Raw genomic sequence first — 14,199 nt, 5'->3', positions numbered from 1 at the left:
AATCTGCACGGACATCCATTCACCTTCTGCTTCTTTCACTTCAATAAGATACAACAGGAAAAGGGAAGCAGAGTAAAGTTTCCACAGTTTCCACATTGATTTAGATATGTATTAAAAACACATAACTTTTTGATTAATTAATCAACTTCGGGCACAATTTCAATATTTATTCTAATATTTTAAAGATTAACAATGAACGAGCAGAATATTAAAATACTGTGTTATTTTTAAGCAACGCTCATTTTTCAACTCTTAACAAATCTTAATTGTTTTAGTGGCTATTGCAAATATAAAACAATGTTTACTTATATGTATCTACCAAACTAACATGTGAGCTTCTTAAATTAAGCTTTGCTGGTGATACCAACAAAGGGGCTGTGAGAACGAACAACTTCGAAGTTTGGTCTGTCTTCTTATTACTTCATTAATTTGTTTTAAGTTGGCTTGTTTGCTAAATCATTGTCTGCAAAGAAGCATGCTCGGAGAAATGTCATAATTAAAATTCAATTCGATTCTATTGAAAGTCAAATTATTGCCATGGTTAAATACATTGTATGGAAAATTCAGACAATAGAAACATTTATAGTACACGCAAACGAATTTACAAAAACATCCAAGAAGCAAATAGGTATTTCAAGGGGAAACGAGTTTTGAAATAAAATGTTATCGGGCATGTCATTCAGGGAGCTGAATTTTGAATACATACACCAAAATTCTGCAAGAGTGTTTTAACTTTCCTAACTAGTGATAGTTAGTCACGTAGCCTGAAATGTTTATTTTTAATTATCTGACATGATATAAAATATGTATAGAGAACAGCTGTTTGCAATAGCATCTTCTTTCGCTCATTAACAAGCGGGATTGGCTTATTAATTTTAATGTAGTTAGTGTGTACCTAATGGCTGATTTAAATAATCATTTATTGATGTCCCGTAGTGATGGCGTATCAGGACATAAGTTTGGGCACAACTGCTGTCACATTAGGTTTTTGTGCTAGGCGTTATGTGGTCAACGGTCAATACTTTTTTTAAAAGTTTTTTGAAAAGTACCTTTTGCTGTTCAGCAACTAAGTGTCACGGGCTGGACCGTACGACTTCGGAACAATTCATACAATTCTGTCTTTTTTGAGTATGTATAGGCTCCATTGTCTTGTTGCAAAAGCAAAATCTTAGTCCGTATCAGAGATAGTTCCATTAATTAATTTTAGTTAAACAGACTCCATTTCCAAGCAATTTATCCAAATTATCCTCATCTTGTTTCGTACGGGCAAATGTAAACAGAGCGTGGAGCGGCCTAGTTCTGATATCCACGACGCATTGTATAATAAGTTTCATATAAGCTTAGGCAGCCATTGACTACTTTGATAGTGCGATGACAACTGAAGTCGCCTGGAGGCCGCTGATGATTCGAAGCATTGTGTTAACAACTGAAGCCACTGTTTTCAATATGTGGTCTGGACAGCAGAAGCGGTTTACTTTGCTTACCCCGCCCTCCACAAAGAAACACAAGCCTCCATTCTCATTACTTCGCCTCATTTCCAAATGTTTCACCCACAGTATTTATATTGTAAAGAGGCTACTGCAATAAAACTGAAGGTTTTGTTTTACAATGTTTGTAGGTTTCAGTGCTCCTGCATACGCTGGAAAAACATCGTGGGGCTCAGAGAGGGAAGCAGAAAGCTGTGAATGCGCCTACATAACGGGTCGAATGACAAAAGATCGTCGTGTTGAATGGTTGTTGGGAGCGTAGTCTTAAAAACATTTACGCATAAGTTACATGAGAGATGAGTCTACGTTGAATTGGTATTTACGTTTTAATTAAGTGAACAAATTGGCGTTTGCTATTGAAAGAGGAGGGTAAAGTGTCACGGAAAGGTAATGGGAAGTTGCTGGGAAGCAGCTGGTGGCGATGAGGTCTGGTTCAAGCAGCGGTCAGAGAGGCTGCCATCTTTTGTTTTCCTTCTTCAGAATCCACTTCCTTCCTGCAGGGGATGTACTCAGCGTCTTCGCTGCAGCTTTCTCCCGACTATGTCATCAGCCACCCCGAATGTTTGTTTTCCTTTTGTGAGCTCTTGCCAAACAGGAAAACAACCAATATCATTGCATCATCTCTTCATTCCGATATCCTTTCTTCTTACATCTTCTGGTAATTTCAGGTTTGATGTAACATAAGCAGTACCATATTTTACTTTGTACTTCTACTTACAAATATTTTTTTTTAAAGTTAAAAGGAGTATGTCTAACAGCTCTAAACTACTTTCCTCCACCCAGCCCCCATTTACAATACATTCGAAACACACCTCCCCAAGTTGGGGGTAAATAAGTGGCTGCTTTTTTTCAACTACCACAAAGATCATTGGCTTCACACATTGTCTCACCGGGGGTGGGGGGGGGGGGGGGGAAGCTCCTTTAGAAAGAAGCAAGAACAACAACATGTCCAAACGTTGACAACTCATCGTGGAATGACAAGATCGACGTGAATGATTTCGGCCAGTGACGGGCCATCAAACTCTCCAACTCTTATGTTTTATTTACCAATATATCACCAAGATGAAACGTGACATCATGTTGTTCTGAGGGTTTAGTACATAGAGCCAAACTCAGCAAAGTAATCTGTTTTGCCACCAAGTAAAATTTCTCAGTATCATATAACATAGTGAAATACAACATCTGTCTTTTTGCTCCTATTTCATCAAACAGTACATTAAAATATATAGGAGATAGTTTAGTAATATAATAAAGACTATGTCTTACCACTGAGCTGTAACATTATTAAATGTGGCAGAAAAAATGCTGTTATGTCGAGTAATTGGTCTTAATAGAGCAAAAAAAATTACTTACCCATTACAATCCGCGGGTACTGATATTATTTATTAAATATGTAATATTTTTTAAAATGAAATACATCTTATTAAGTTGCTAGTACGCTATCAAAGCCTAACAATGTAAAATGTGCGCAATGTACAAATAATATAAAATGTGAAAAGCTGTAGTTAGTTATCAAATGATGTAGATAATACCTGGAAATATGATGCCAAACTATGACAGGGCGCAAGTTTAATTCCCCAGCAATCTTGCCATTGTATGATGCTGTATGTGTGTTATTATCAAGAATGTCAAAAAAAGCATGACAAGATACACCTGCTATCTCTAGTAACATGCCAGCAATCTATGATAAAATATTATGCTATCATACAGTAATATGTCATTAAAGCTCAATAAATGATAATATTATTCAAAAAAAATCGAAGAAAGAGGTACTTAATACTTTCCTTTACTAAAAATGTATGATTGCAATCTAGCATTATATGTCCATTTTTACCTGATGATATGTTCACAATTGTGACAAGCTATAATTGTGACTATAAATTAATATCGTTTTTAGAAGAAAACTCCAAGTATTAAAAAGCTATGTGTTATCTTTTAGTAACACATGGCAGAAATTTGTAATTCTATCCAATAATTCCTCAAAGGTAATAACTAATTTGTATTGCTAATCGGTTTATTATTTGCACATGTACCAAGACACAGTGAAAAATTGTGTGTTGCATGCAATCCATAAAGATCACCCTGAAACAAGGGTACATTAAAATCATCCAAAAGTATGTTATCAAAGCCTAACAAAGGCAGTATAGTGTTACATTACATTTACAGTAAGGAGAAAATGGAGTGTAGATAGACAAAGGTGTAATAGCCATGATGAGGTAGAGTGAGAGATCATGTGTGGGTAGTTATCATAGAAAACGTCCATTTAAGAGTCTGACAACAGTGGCATAGAAACTATCCTTGAATGTGGTGGTGTGTGTTTTCAAGCTTTTGTGTCTTATGCCCAATGAGAGAAGGAAGAGAGAATGACAGGGGTGGGTGGATTTTTTGATTATTTAGGTTGCTTTCCTATTGAAGCAGGAAGGACATAGAGTCAATGGAGGGGAGGCTTTTCTGAGGGTCAATGGAGGCATGCCAAATTTCCTTAGCCTTTGGAGGCTATAGAGGTGCTAGTGTGCTTTTTTGGATGTAGTGTCTACGGATTTGGACCAGAACAATATATTGTTGATAGATGGACATTTCCAAATTTCCAACAATCAGTGGTATGTTAATCTTCCAATATTGGGCTAATTGTATTAGCATAAGGCACCACTTGCCCAAAAGTGCAATTCCTGACTCCAAACTAGACGAGCTTGAAACTCATCTTTGATAGAGAAAACTGGAATACAGTCCTCAATATTTAAGTGGCATTCCATGGATCATTTGCATCTAGATGGAATAATCTCTAGCGGAAAGCAAGAATTTCTGCCCCGATTCTGAAGATGAATTTTTTTACCTCCATTCTAGATTGTCTTGGTGAGAAGATGTTGTAATATAATCCCTAACTACTAAGCAAGTATCCTGTAAGATACCTACATCCACATTTCATTACCCGTCACTCTGTAGTAGTAATCTTGTTTCACAGTCATAAGAGTTCAATCTAGCCTACCCTTGACAGCAAAAGCTGGTACATTGGCTTTCCAATGAGGCAATTTGCAATCAGTTGATATCTGGCTTTCACCACTATAAAGATGAGATATCTTCTTACCTTTTGCTGCAGTGTATTGATGAGAAGATAGGACAAAGATACAATTAGAATCCTGCTCTTCTCCAAGCGAATGGATTAATAATTTCATTCTCAAGATTTAAGATGAAACCCGCCAAGGAGAAAACACAGTGAACAAATAAAATGCATCAAGAATAAAACCCATGAATTACATCTGGTCCTGTATCAAAGTGGAACCTGGTACTGCCACAACCAAGGACACTGCCGTGGAGCCCGGGCTTCCTCACAGGTGGATTCCTGAATGAGGATTGACAATCCTTCTCATAAGTGTGCACATTCCAGCTAACTAGTATTTCACTGCAATTGTGTTTAACTCATTTCCTCTTGTTCCAGTATGGTTGAATCTTGACCAAATCACAGCAATGTCAGTGCTCCCAGCTTACTTCTATCCTTGTTCCAGGAAAGTAGACCACCATTTAGATTGAAGCTGTAAGGAAGTATTTAAGATTCAACCTTCTGATGGGAGTGGGCAGATGGCCAAACTGCAGAGACAGAGACACGGAAGCAAGTGAGCAGTTCACTAAATTTTAGTAAGAACTGTGCTAAATTAAAGGAAAACCAATAAACACTAGGCCAACAGGGCCATTAACAAAAACTCAAGCTGAAAGCTAATGCCGAAACTATGGCTCGGAAGCAATAAGTTAACACTAAATAAATACCACTCATTTACAGCATCAATCTAAATGGTGGTCTACATTCCCAGAATAAGGACAAAGGTAAGCAGGGAGCACTGATGATGCCATGCTTTGTTGAAGGTTTCACAAATCTGGAATGAGAGGGAGTTAAAAACAACCACTAATTGGGTGGAATGTGCATTCTCATGAGTCTGATTGCTGGCCCTGTTCAGCAGCCCACCTGTAAGGGTGCCCAGCCTCTGTGGCAGAGTTCCTGATTGTAACAGGTACAGCTGCACGTAGTATTATACTGCCAAGGTGCAACAATGTTATTACCAAATTAAAATATGAGAAATTATTATTTGGTGTTACTATTATTTATATGTATCTGATCACAATAAGAGAAATACAAGGGCTAAAGCTGAAAAGAAATGTAAACATTTGGAATAGAAATATTTTGAGACTAAACCATTTAGCCCTTCTGAACTGCCTGGAATTTAATGAAATCATGGCTGATATGTATCTCATCAATCCACCTGTATCATCTGCATATCCTTTATATGCACAATAGCAATAGCAGATTGACTTTAGATTAGAAAATTGTTGATTTTATACGAGAAAGTTTTACACTACTAGAATCATTAGAAGTAATATTTCATAACCTCCTCTGGTGGCTTGGTTCTAATATTGTTTCCATTCCACACCAGTGGTAAAACTTTCAGTTTATCTATCCTATAAATTCCTTCAAAAATCTTAAAATCCCTGTTCAAGACATTCTTCATTTGCTTATATTCCATAGTATGCAGTCTCTATTTCTGTACCCAAGAATATGCTTAGATTATCAAAATTGCTCATACCTAATTATATAGAGCCCCACCCTAATAACCAAACCCCAGTAAAATTGTTTTATTGCATTCTACTGCACATCAGCAAGTTGTATATTTCATAATTCCAATTCTGGAATCCCTACTCAAGAAATTTGCATTAGTAATCATCACTGACAACTGTGCAGAATGCAGAGGGACTTTGTACTCTGGGCTGTGCGAGCACTCTGGTGAGAAATTAAACAGGAGTTCCTGAAAACCTTCCCAGGTTGAAATGAAAGATTCTTAGGATGTCACCAAAAGATGAACTAGAGACTTACCCACTTAGTGATGAATATATGAAATCCAGGGTCTCTGGGAATTTGTTTTGTTGTTTTTTGGGTACCTTGCTGATAACCTGTTTTCTGCATTCACTTAGTAGCTATTCTTCATTGTAAAGATTTTGGGAGGTATGGAGATCATGTAAATTCATTTCCAAAAGAAACTAATTTCCAACATCATTATCTAATTTTGTTTTGTTTTACTCTCCTGTGGAATAAGGATTTTACTGGAGAAGACCAGACATACTGTTCTATTATTGCCCTTTGGAAGACAAACAATAAGTTCCTGAACTACTGCACTCATGGGCGAAGCTACTTCCACAGTGCCATTGGCTGGGAGCTCCACAATTATGAAGGAATATCAATAAACTTCCAGGTCTGTATTACACGCGGAGTGGGACTATGGTCCAGGTCTGTATTACATGTGGAGTGGGACTGTAATCCAGGTCTGAATTACACGCAGAGTGGGAGTGTACTCCAGGTCTGTATTACACGCAGAGTGGGACTGTAGTCCAGGTCGGTATTACACGCGGAGTGGGACTGTGGTCCAGCTCTGCATTACACGCAGAGTGGTACTGTAGTCCAGGTATGTATTACACGCGGAGTGGGACTGTGGTCCAGGTCTGTATTACATGCGGAGTGGGACTGTGGTCCAGGTCTGTATTACACGCGGAGTGGGACTGTAGTCCAGGTATGTATTACACGCAGAGTGGGACTGTGGTCCAGGTCTGTATTACACACTGAGTGGGACTGTGGTCCAGGTCTGCAATACACGCAGAGTGGGACTGCAGTCCAGGTCTGTATTACACGAGGAGTGGGACTGTGGTCCAGGTCTGCAACACACGCAGAGTGGGACTGCAGTCCAGGTCTGTATACACGAGGAGTGGGACTGCAGTCCAGGTCTGTATTACACGAGGAGTGGGACTGTGGTCCAGGTCTGTATTACACACTGAGTGGGACTGTGGTCCAGGTCTGCAATACACGCAGAGTGGGACTGCAGTCCAGGTCTGTATTACACGAGGAGTGGGACTGTGGTCCAGGTCTGCAATACACGCAGAGTGGGACTGCAGTCCAGGTCTGTATTACACGAGGAGTGGGACTGCAGTCCAGGTCCGTATTACACGAGGAGTGGGACTGTGGTCCAGTTCTCTACTACATGCGGAGTGGTTACTGCTGATTGTGACGTTTGCAGGCACTTGGTGTCCTAATCCTGCGGTCTAAGGTTTGAGAGCCATTGACGTATTATTGAAGTAGTTTTACAATTCATGGAGTAATATTTGGAATAATCAATAATTGGTGTGATCTCAGTGTGACAGTAAATAATACCATCATTGTTGCAAAACTTACTATAATGCAATGCCCCATACACAATAACTTTCCACTAAACGCCACCAAAATGCGGACTGGTGCACTGGAAGGTACATACAAAGTGGGCTAAGTATCTCTCCATTGTTTCTGAAAACACACACACACACACACACACACACACACACGCGCACACACACACACACACACACACACACACACACACACACACACACACACACACACACACACACACACACACACACACACACACACAAAGAGGATATAAATATATCAGCATTTCAAATGATCACGCAGAACCTAGAGCACTTAATTTTTCCATGAATAAAATAAAATGAAGAGAATCTTCTTTCAGTTTGTACAGGAATTTTTTGATTTCCTATTTCTAACTCGAAAATTATACAAACGTTGGCTGCTGTAAACCTCAGTGTACCCTCCAACGTTTTCACACGGCAATTCTTTGTAATACTGCGGTAAAACATTAATGATGCGCTGCCCATTATCCAGGTGTTCACATCTTCTTCCAAGCTTAATGCATTTGAATTTATAGCAAACGCGCTCTCAACCAAACAGTCTTTCAATTAAATGACGAAATCTCAATAGAGAAATGCTCAAGGTATTAATGTATTTACCATCCCAGTCCCTTGCCTGAGTAATCTATAACTTACGAATTCATATGAATAATGAGGTCATTATACAAAGGGGTAAAAGCTCCGAGTAATGGATTAATGCAGAGTATGAAGGATAAATTGTTTGCTTTATCATCACTTTCACAGCAAGAATCTGAATGCGCGAAAATACAGAATCCCCTCGAAAATGAAATATCCGAATATCCGTTTCATCCGCAGTGAACAATACCACTGTTGGTAGGAATTACTGGGAATGCACCGGCCACGCGGCCCAACCTACCTGCCGATTTTGCCCAAAGAAGCCCTCTCTAATTCTGAACGCAGTCCCCTGTTCCTTTCTCCTCCCCGTAATTAAATTACACAAGAAATCAGAATAGATGGATTTCTGTTAAATATCTTTTCGCGATGAAAATGACTGCTTGCAGGATCGGGATAAATATGATGGAAGCCCAAGGTGATGGAAACGGCCACCTCGAGGACCCGGAATCCACTTGTCCACCTGACCCCAGTAACCACCGAGGAACGCCATGTATTTATTGAATATAGCTGCAAACTATAAACGTGGTTAACACAGTGACAGTGAGTAATACGCAGCTCATTTACAAAACTGACCCCCCCCCCCCATGTTTTGACATATTTAGTTATGCTCGAGAACCAATCGGTACAGGGGCATGGCTCTCACCTTTTCCCGACTCGCTGAAATGCACCCCCAATGATTCAATGGGCCAGGAGCCGCACGGAAGGATCCACTTGCAGAATGGGGTCGTGTAAAAGTCATTCCATTGGAAGATCCGAAAGCTTAGTGTGCAGGAACTATAAAGATAAAATATCAGGTCTTATTCACCCTTGGTCAGAGTCGGGAGATGGAGAGCTTTTAGTTAGTCCAGGTCACGAGGTACAAGGGTCTGCTCTCACTCCACAGAGACCAATGGGGTAAGCAGATTACTTAAACGCACATGAGCTGGGAGGGAAAGGGATGGAGTGGGATTCTCAACATTTTTACAGTACATCCAGCTGGGAAATGTAAGGTACCTTACCCTTTGGCAAGAAGCAACGTGAGTAAGCGATGCCAATGAGATTACAACTTTCAAGCTTGTAAAAGGAACTGATAGGGTGGATTGAGGTATTTTGGAATCATAGACAAAGAAGACCGAAACAGGCCCTTCGGCTCACTGGCTATCAAGTACTGATCTTTATTGATCCCGATTTCCAAGAGACAGCCTTTGATTCCATGGGATGCAACGTGCTGATCTAAATACTTTTCCGATTTTAATACAGCAAAATGCCAATGCTGGAGATCGAAAATTTAAAAAAACAAATTGATGTGTCTTTCAAAAGATGCTGCCTGACCGCCACCCCCAATGATATATTATTTTCTGTTTTTATTACTTCTGATATGTTGTGAGATCACCTCAACCACCACCTCCAGATAGCACATTCCAGATGTGAACCACTCTCCATATGAACAATTTCTTCCTTAAATTCCTTATAAATCTCATACCACTAATCTTAAAGTTGTGTCCTCTGGTCAGATATATACATCCTAAAAAGAAAGGCTTCTCATTTTCTCCTCCATCTATGCCTCTCCTATTTGGACTCCTGTTTCTCCTATTTGTATTGTCCCAGCCTTCTCTGCTAGCAAGAAGGTAAACCAATCTTAATCACTCTCAAAACTGAAAAGCTCCAACACAGGCCTTGTCCTGATGGATATCCTTTGCAGTGTCTCCAGTGCAATCACATTCTTACTATTAAGTGGTGACAAGAGCTGTAAACAGTACTGCAGCTGTGGCCTAATGAATGAATTATATATAATTTTGATGCTTTATATTATGTTTTGCAGCTAAAGAAGGCAAGTATCTATTCCTTCTTAATCACTTTTCTACCTCTCCTGTTTTCGGTAATCTTAAGGTGTACACCAAGGTCCTTCTGTTCCTCATCACTTCCGAGAATTCCACCATTACCCTACATATTCTTTCCTTTTTAGACCTCCCAAAATGTATCAACTCACATTTTTCAATTACATTCATTTGCCAGTTCTCTGTCCATCCTACCAACTCATCAACATCATTTTTCAGCCAAAGACTACGTGCACATTATCAACACCCCCAATCATCAGGTAACCTGCAAAGCTATCAGCATGCCTTCAATATGCACATCCAGATCATTGATGTGTATAATTAACAGCAAGGGTCCTAGCATTGATAATTGAAGGTACAGACTTCCAGTTACAAAAACAACTGTCAACCATCACCCATTGTCTTCGATAACCATGTTTTGATTCCGTTTGCCAAATGGCTTGAATCTCATGGGCTCTAACCTTTTGCATCAATTTGTCATGTGGGGCACTATCATTATTGAAATCAATTTAGGCTCTGCTCTCATCAACCCACCTCCTGTAAAAATTCAATCAAATTAGTCAGACAGGACATTCCCTTAATAAAGTCACACTGACTTTTACAGATCGAATCCAAGTGCACATTAATCCTGTCCTTCAGAAATTGTTCCAATATATTCCCTGCACTGAAATTAGACTAACCAACCTATAATTACCTTGCTGCCCTTCTTGTCACATTCATTGTCCTTCAGTCACAGGGTACCTTTCCTGTGGCCAGAGAAGAATTAAAAACTTCTCTACAGGACATCAGCAGTCCTCTCCTCTGCCTTGCTTAGCCACTGGATACATCTCATTACTCCACTTTATGTAAATTAATTTTGTTTTAGAATTCTGTCACCCATCTTCCTGAATTAAACAATTATAATATCCTTCTCCATTCAGACTGCGGATGAGAAGTATTTATTTAGGACAGGTTACACCTGAATCCAGTGGGGGTGGGGGGTGGTGCCAATATCATTGTGGGCAGGATTCCTAGAGGTTTTGGGTTTAAACTAATTTGGCAGGGGATGGGAACTGCAGTGATATGGTTGAGGATGGGGCAGTTGGTATACAAGTAGATGCTGTGTGTAGTGAGACTGTGAGGAAAGACGGGCAAAATTGCAGTCAGTGGGATGAGTTGAATTGTAATATCGGGGCAAAATCGAAAAAGGTATATTGAATAAGGTAGATAATCTTGTAGTATAAGTAGAGATTGGCAGGTATGGTGTTGCATTACTGAGTAATGCCTGAAAGATCATAGTTGGGAGCTTATCATCGAAGGATAAACATTGCATCAAAAGGACAGGCAGATAGGCAGAGAGGTTGGGGTGGCTCTGTAGCTAGAAATTAAATCAAATCTTTAGAAAGAAGTGACATAGGATTGGAAGATGTATAATCCTTGTGGGCATAGTTAAGAAATTGCAAGGGTAAAACATCATGATGGAAGTTATATATAGGCCTCTGAAGAGATACAAATTACAATGGGAAATAGAAAAGGCATGTAAAAAAGGTGATGTTATGATAGTCATGGAAGATTTCAATATGCAGGTAGATTGGGAAAATCAGGTTGGTGCAGGATCCCAAGAGAGAATCTGTAGAATGCCTACAAGATAACTTTCTAGAACAGCTTGTGATTGAGCCCATTAGGGGAAAGGCAGTCCTGGATTGGATATAGTGTAATGGAATAGATTTGATTAGGAAGCTTAAGATAAAGGAACCCTTTGAAGGGAGCAATCACAATATGATGGAATTCACACTGCAGTTTGAGAGGGAGAAGCTAAAGTCAGATGTATCAGTATTACAGTGGAGTAAAGGGAATTGTAGAGGCATGAGAGAGGAGCTGGCCAAAGTTGATTGGAGGAGACACTAACAGGGGTGACAGCTGAACAGCATTGGCTGGAGCTGCTGTTGGAATTTTGAAGGCACAGGATAGATACATCCCAAAGATAAACAAGTATTATAAAAGTAGGATGAGGCAAAATGGTTGATAAGGGAAATCAAAAATGGCATAAAAGCAAAAGAGAGGGCATAGTATTTAGCAAAAATTAATGGGAAGATATGGAATTGGGAAGCTTTTAAAAACTAACAAAAGGCACCTAAAAGCTATGAGGGAAAAGATGAAATATGAAGCTAGTTATTAATATAAAAGAGGATACCAAAAGTTGTTTTCAGATATATAAAGAGTAAAAGAGAGTCAAGAGCGAATATTGGACCAGTGGAAAATGATGCTGAAGAGATAGTAGTGAGGGAAAAAGAAATGGAAGGGGAACTTATTAAGTATTTTGCGTCAGTATTCACTGTGGAAGACACTCGCAGTATGCCAGAAATTAGAGAGTGTTAGGGGGCAGAAGTAAGTGTAGTTGCTATTACTAAGGAGTAGATGCTTGGGAAGCTGAAAGGTCTGAAGGCAGATAGGTTATGTGGACCAGATGGACTATACCCCAGAGTTCTGAAAGAGGTAGCTGAAGAGATTTTGGAGGCATTAGTAATGATCTTTCAAGAATCACTAGATTATTGAATGGTTCCAGAGGACCGAAAAATTGCAAATGTCACTCCACTCTTCAAGAAGGGAGGGAAGGAGAAGAAAAAAAATTATAGGCCAGTTAGCCTGACCTCAGTGGTTGGAGTTCATTTTTTTTAAAAAAACTTTTTTTATTGTGTTTTCAAGTAGTTACAGAATAAAAGTGTGTGAAAAAGAATGAGTTCATTATTAAGGATGAGGTTTTGGGGTACTTGGAGGCACAGGATAAAATAGGCACAGTTAAAAGTCAGCATGGTTTCCATGGGGGGAAAGCTTGCCCAACCAATCTGTCGGAATTATTTGCAGAAAAAACAAGCAGGATAGGCAAAGGAGAGTCAGTGAATGTGTTTACTTGGGTTTTCAGAAGGCTTTTGGTAAGGTGCCACACATGAGGCTTCTTTGCAGGATAAGAGTCCATGGTATTACATGAAAAATACTAATATGGATAGAAGGGCTGAGAGGCAGGAGTCAAAGAGTGGGAACAAATGGAGCCTATTCTAGTTGGTTGCCGGGTTTCCGCTGGGGTCAGTGTAGGTACCAATTCTTTTTACGTTATATGTCAGTGATTTAGATGACAGAATTGATGGCTTTGTGACTAAGTTTGTGGATGACACAAAGGTAGGTGGAGAGACAGTTCATGTTGAGAAAGCAGGAAGTCTGCGAAAGGAATTAGATAGATCAGGAGAATAGGCAAAGCAGTGGAAGATGGAATATGGTGAAGGGAATTGTATGGTCATGCACTTTGGTAGCATGAATACCGGCATAGTCTGTTTTCTAAATGGGGAGTAAGTTCAAAAATCAGAGATGCTAAGGGATTTGGAAGTGCTTGTGCAGGAGTAGCTAAAGGTTAACTTGCAAGTTAAGTCAGCGGTAAAGAAGGCAAATGCAATGTTAGCATTTATTTTGAGTGGACTAGAATATAACAGTAGGGATGTGATGCTGAGGCTTTATAAAACATTGGTCAGACTGCACTTGGAGTATTGTGAGCAGGTTTGGGCTACTTATCTAAGAAAAGATGTGCTGGGATTGGAGAGGGTTCTGAGGAGGTTCATGAGAATGATTCCGGGAATGAAAGGGTTAACATGTGAGGCGTGATGATGGCTCTGAGCCTGTACTCACTGGACTTTAGAAGAATGGGGGGGGGGGGGGTGATCTCATTGAAAACTGTCAAATATTGAAAGGCTTAGATAGAGTGGATATCGAGAGGATGTTTCCTATAGTGGGTGAGACTAGGGCCAGAGGGCGCAGTCACCGAACAGAGGAATGTCCATTTAGAACTGAGATGAGGAGCAATTTCTTTAAGCAGAGGGTAGTGAATTTGTGGAATTCATTACCACTGATGGTTGTGGAAGCCAAGTCACTGTATTTAAAGCTGAAGTTGATAGGTTCTTGATTAGTCTGGGCGTCAAAGGATATGGGGAGAAGATAGGAGATTGGGTTTGAGAGGAATAATATTGGAATGGCAGTGCAGAATCAGTGAGACAAGTGGGCCTAGTTCTGCT

The 14,199-nt window shown here is 39.7% G+C and overlaps 1 long non-coding RNA gene across 4 annotated transcripts in view; it reads left to right on the top strand.

Annotated features, from left to right (window-relative positions):
- The window catches only part of LOC140730361 (uncharacterized), a 53,291-nt gene that overhangs the window by 21,176 nt on the left and 17,916 nt on the right, over positions 1–14,199 (top strand). For all 4 annotated transcript variants that reach the window (XR_012099569.1, XR_012099567.1, XR_012099566.1 and 1 more), the window contains exon 3: positions 6,569–6,724. This is a non-coding gene — a long non-coding RNA (uncharacterized lncRNA). The remainder of the gene's footprint in view (positions 1–6,568; positions 6,725–14,199) is intronic.

This window comes from Hemitrygon akajei, chromosome 7, assembly GCF_048418815.1.
Source record: "Hemitrygon akajei chromosome 7, sHemAka1.3, whole genome shotgun sequence".
Classification (NCBI taxonomy): domain Eukaryota; kingdom Metazoa; phylum Chordata; class Chondrichthyes; order Myliobatiformes; family Dasyatidae; genus Hemitrygon; species Hemitrygon akajei.
This window is presented reverse-complemented; position numbering and strand designations above follow the sequence as displayed.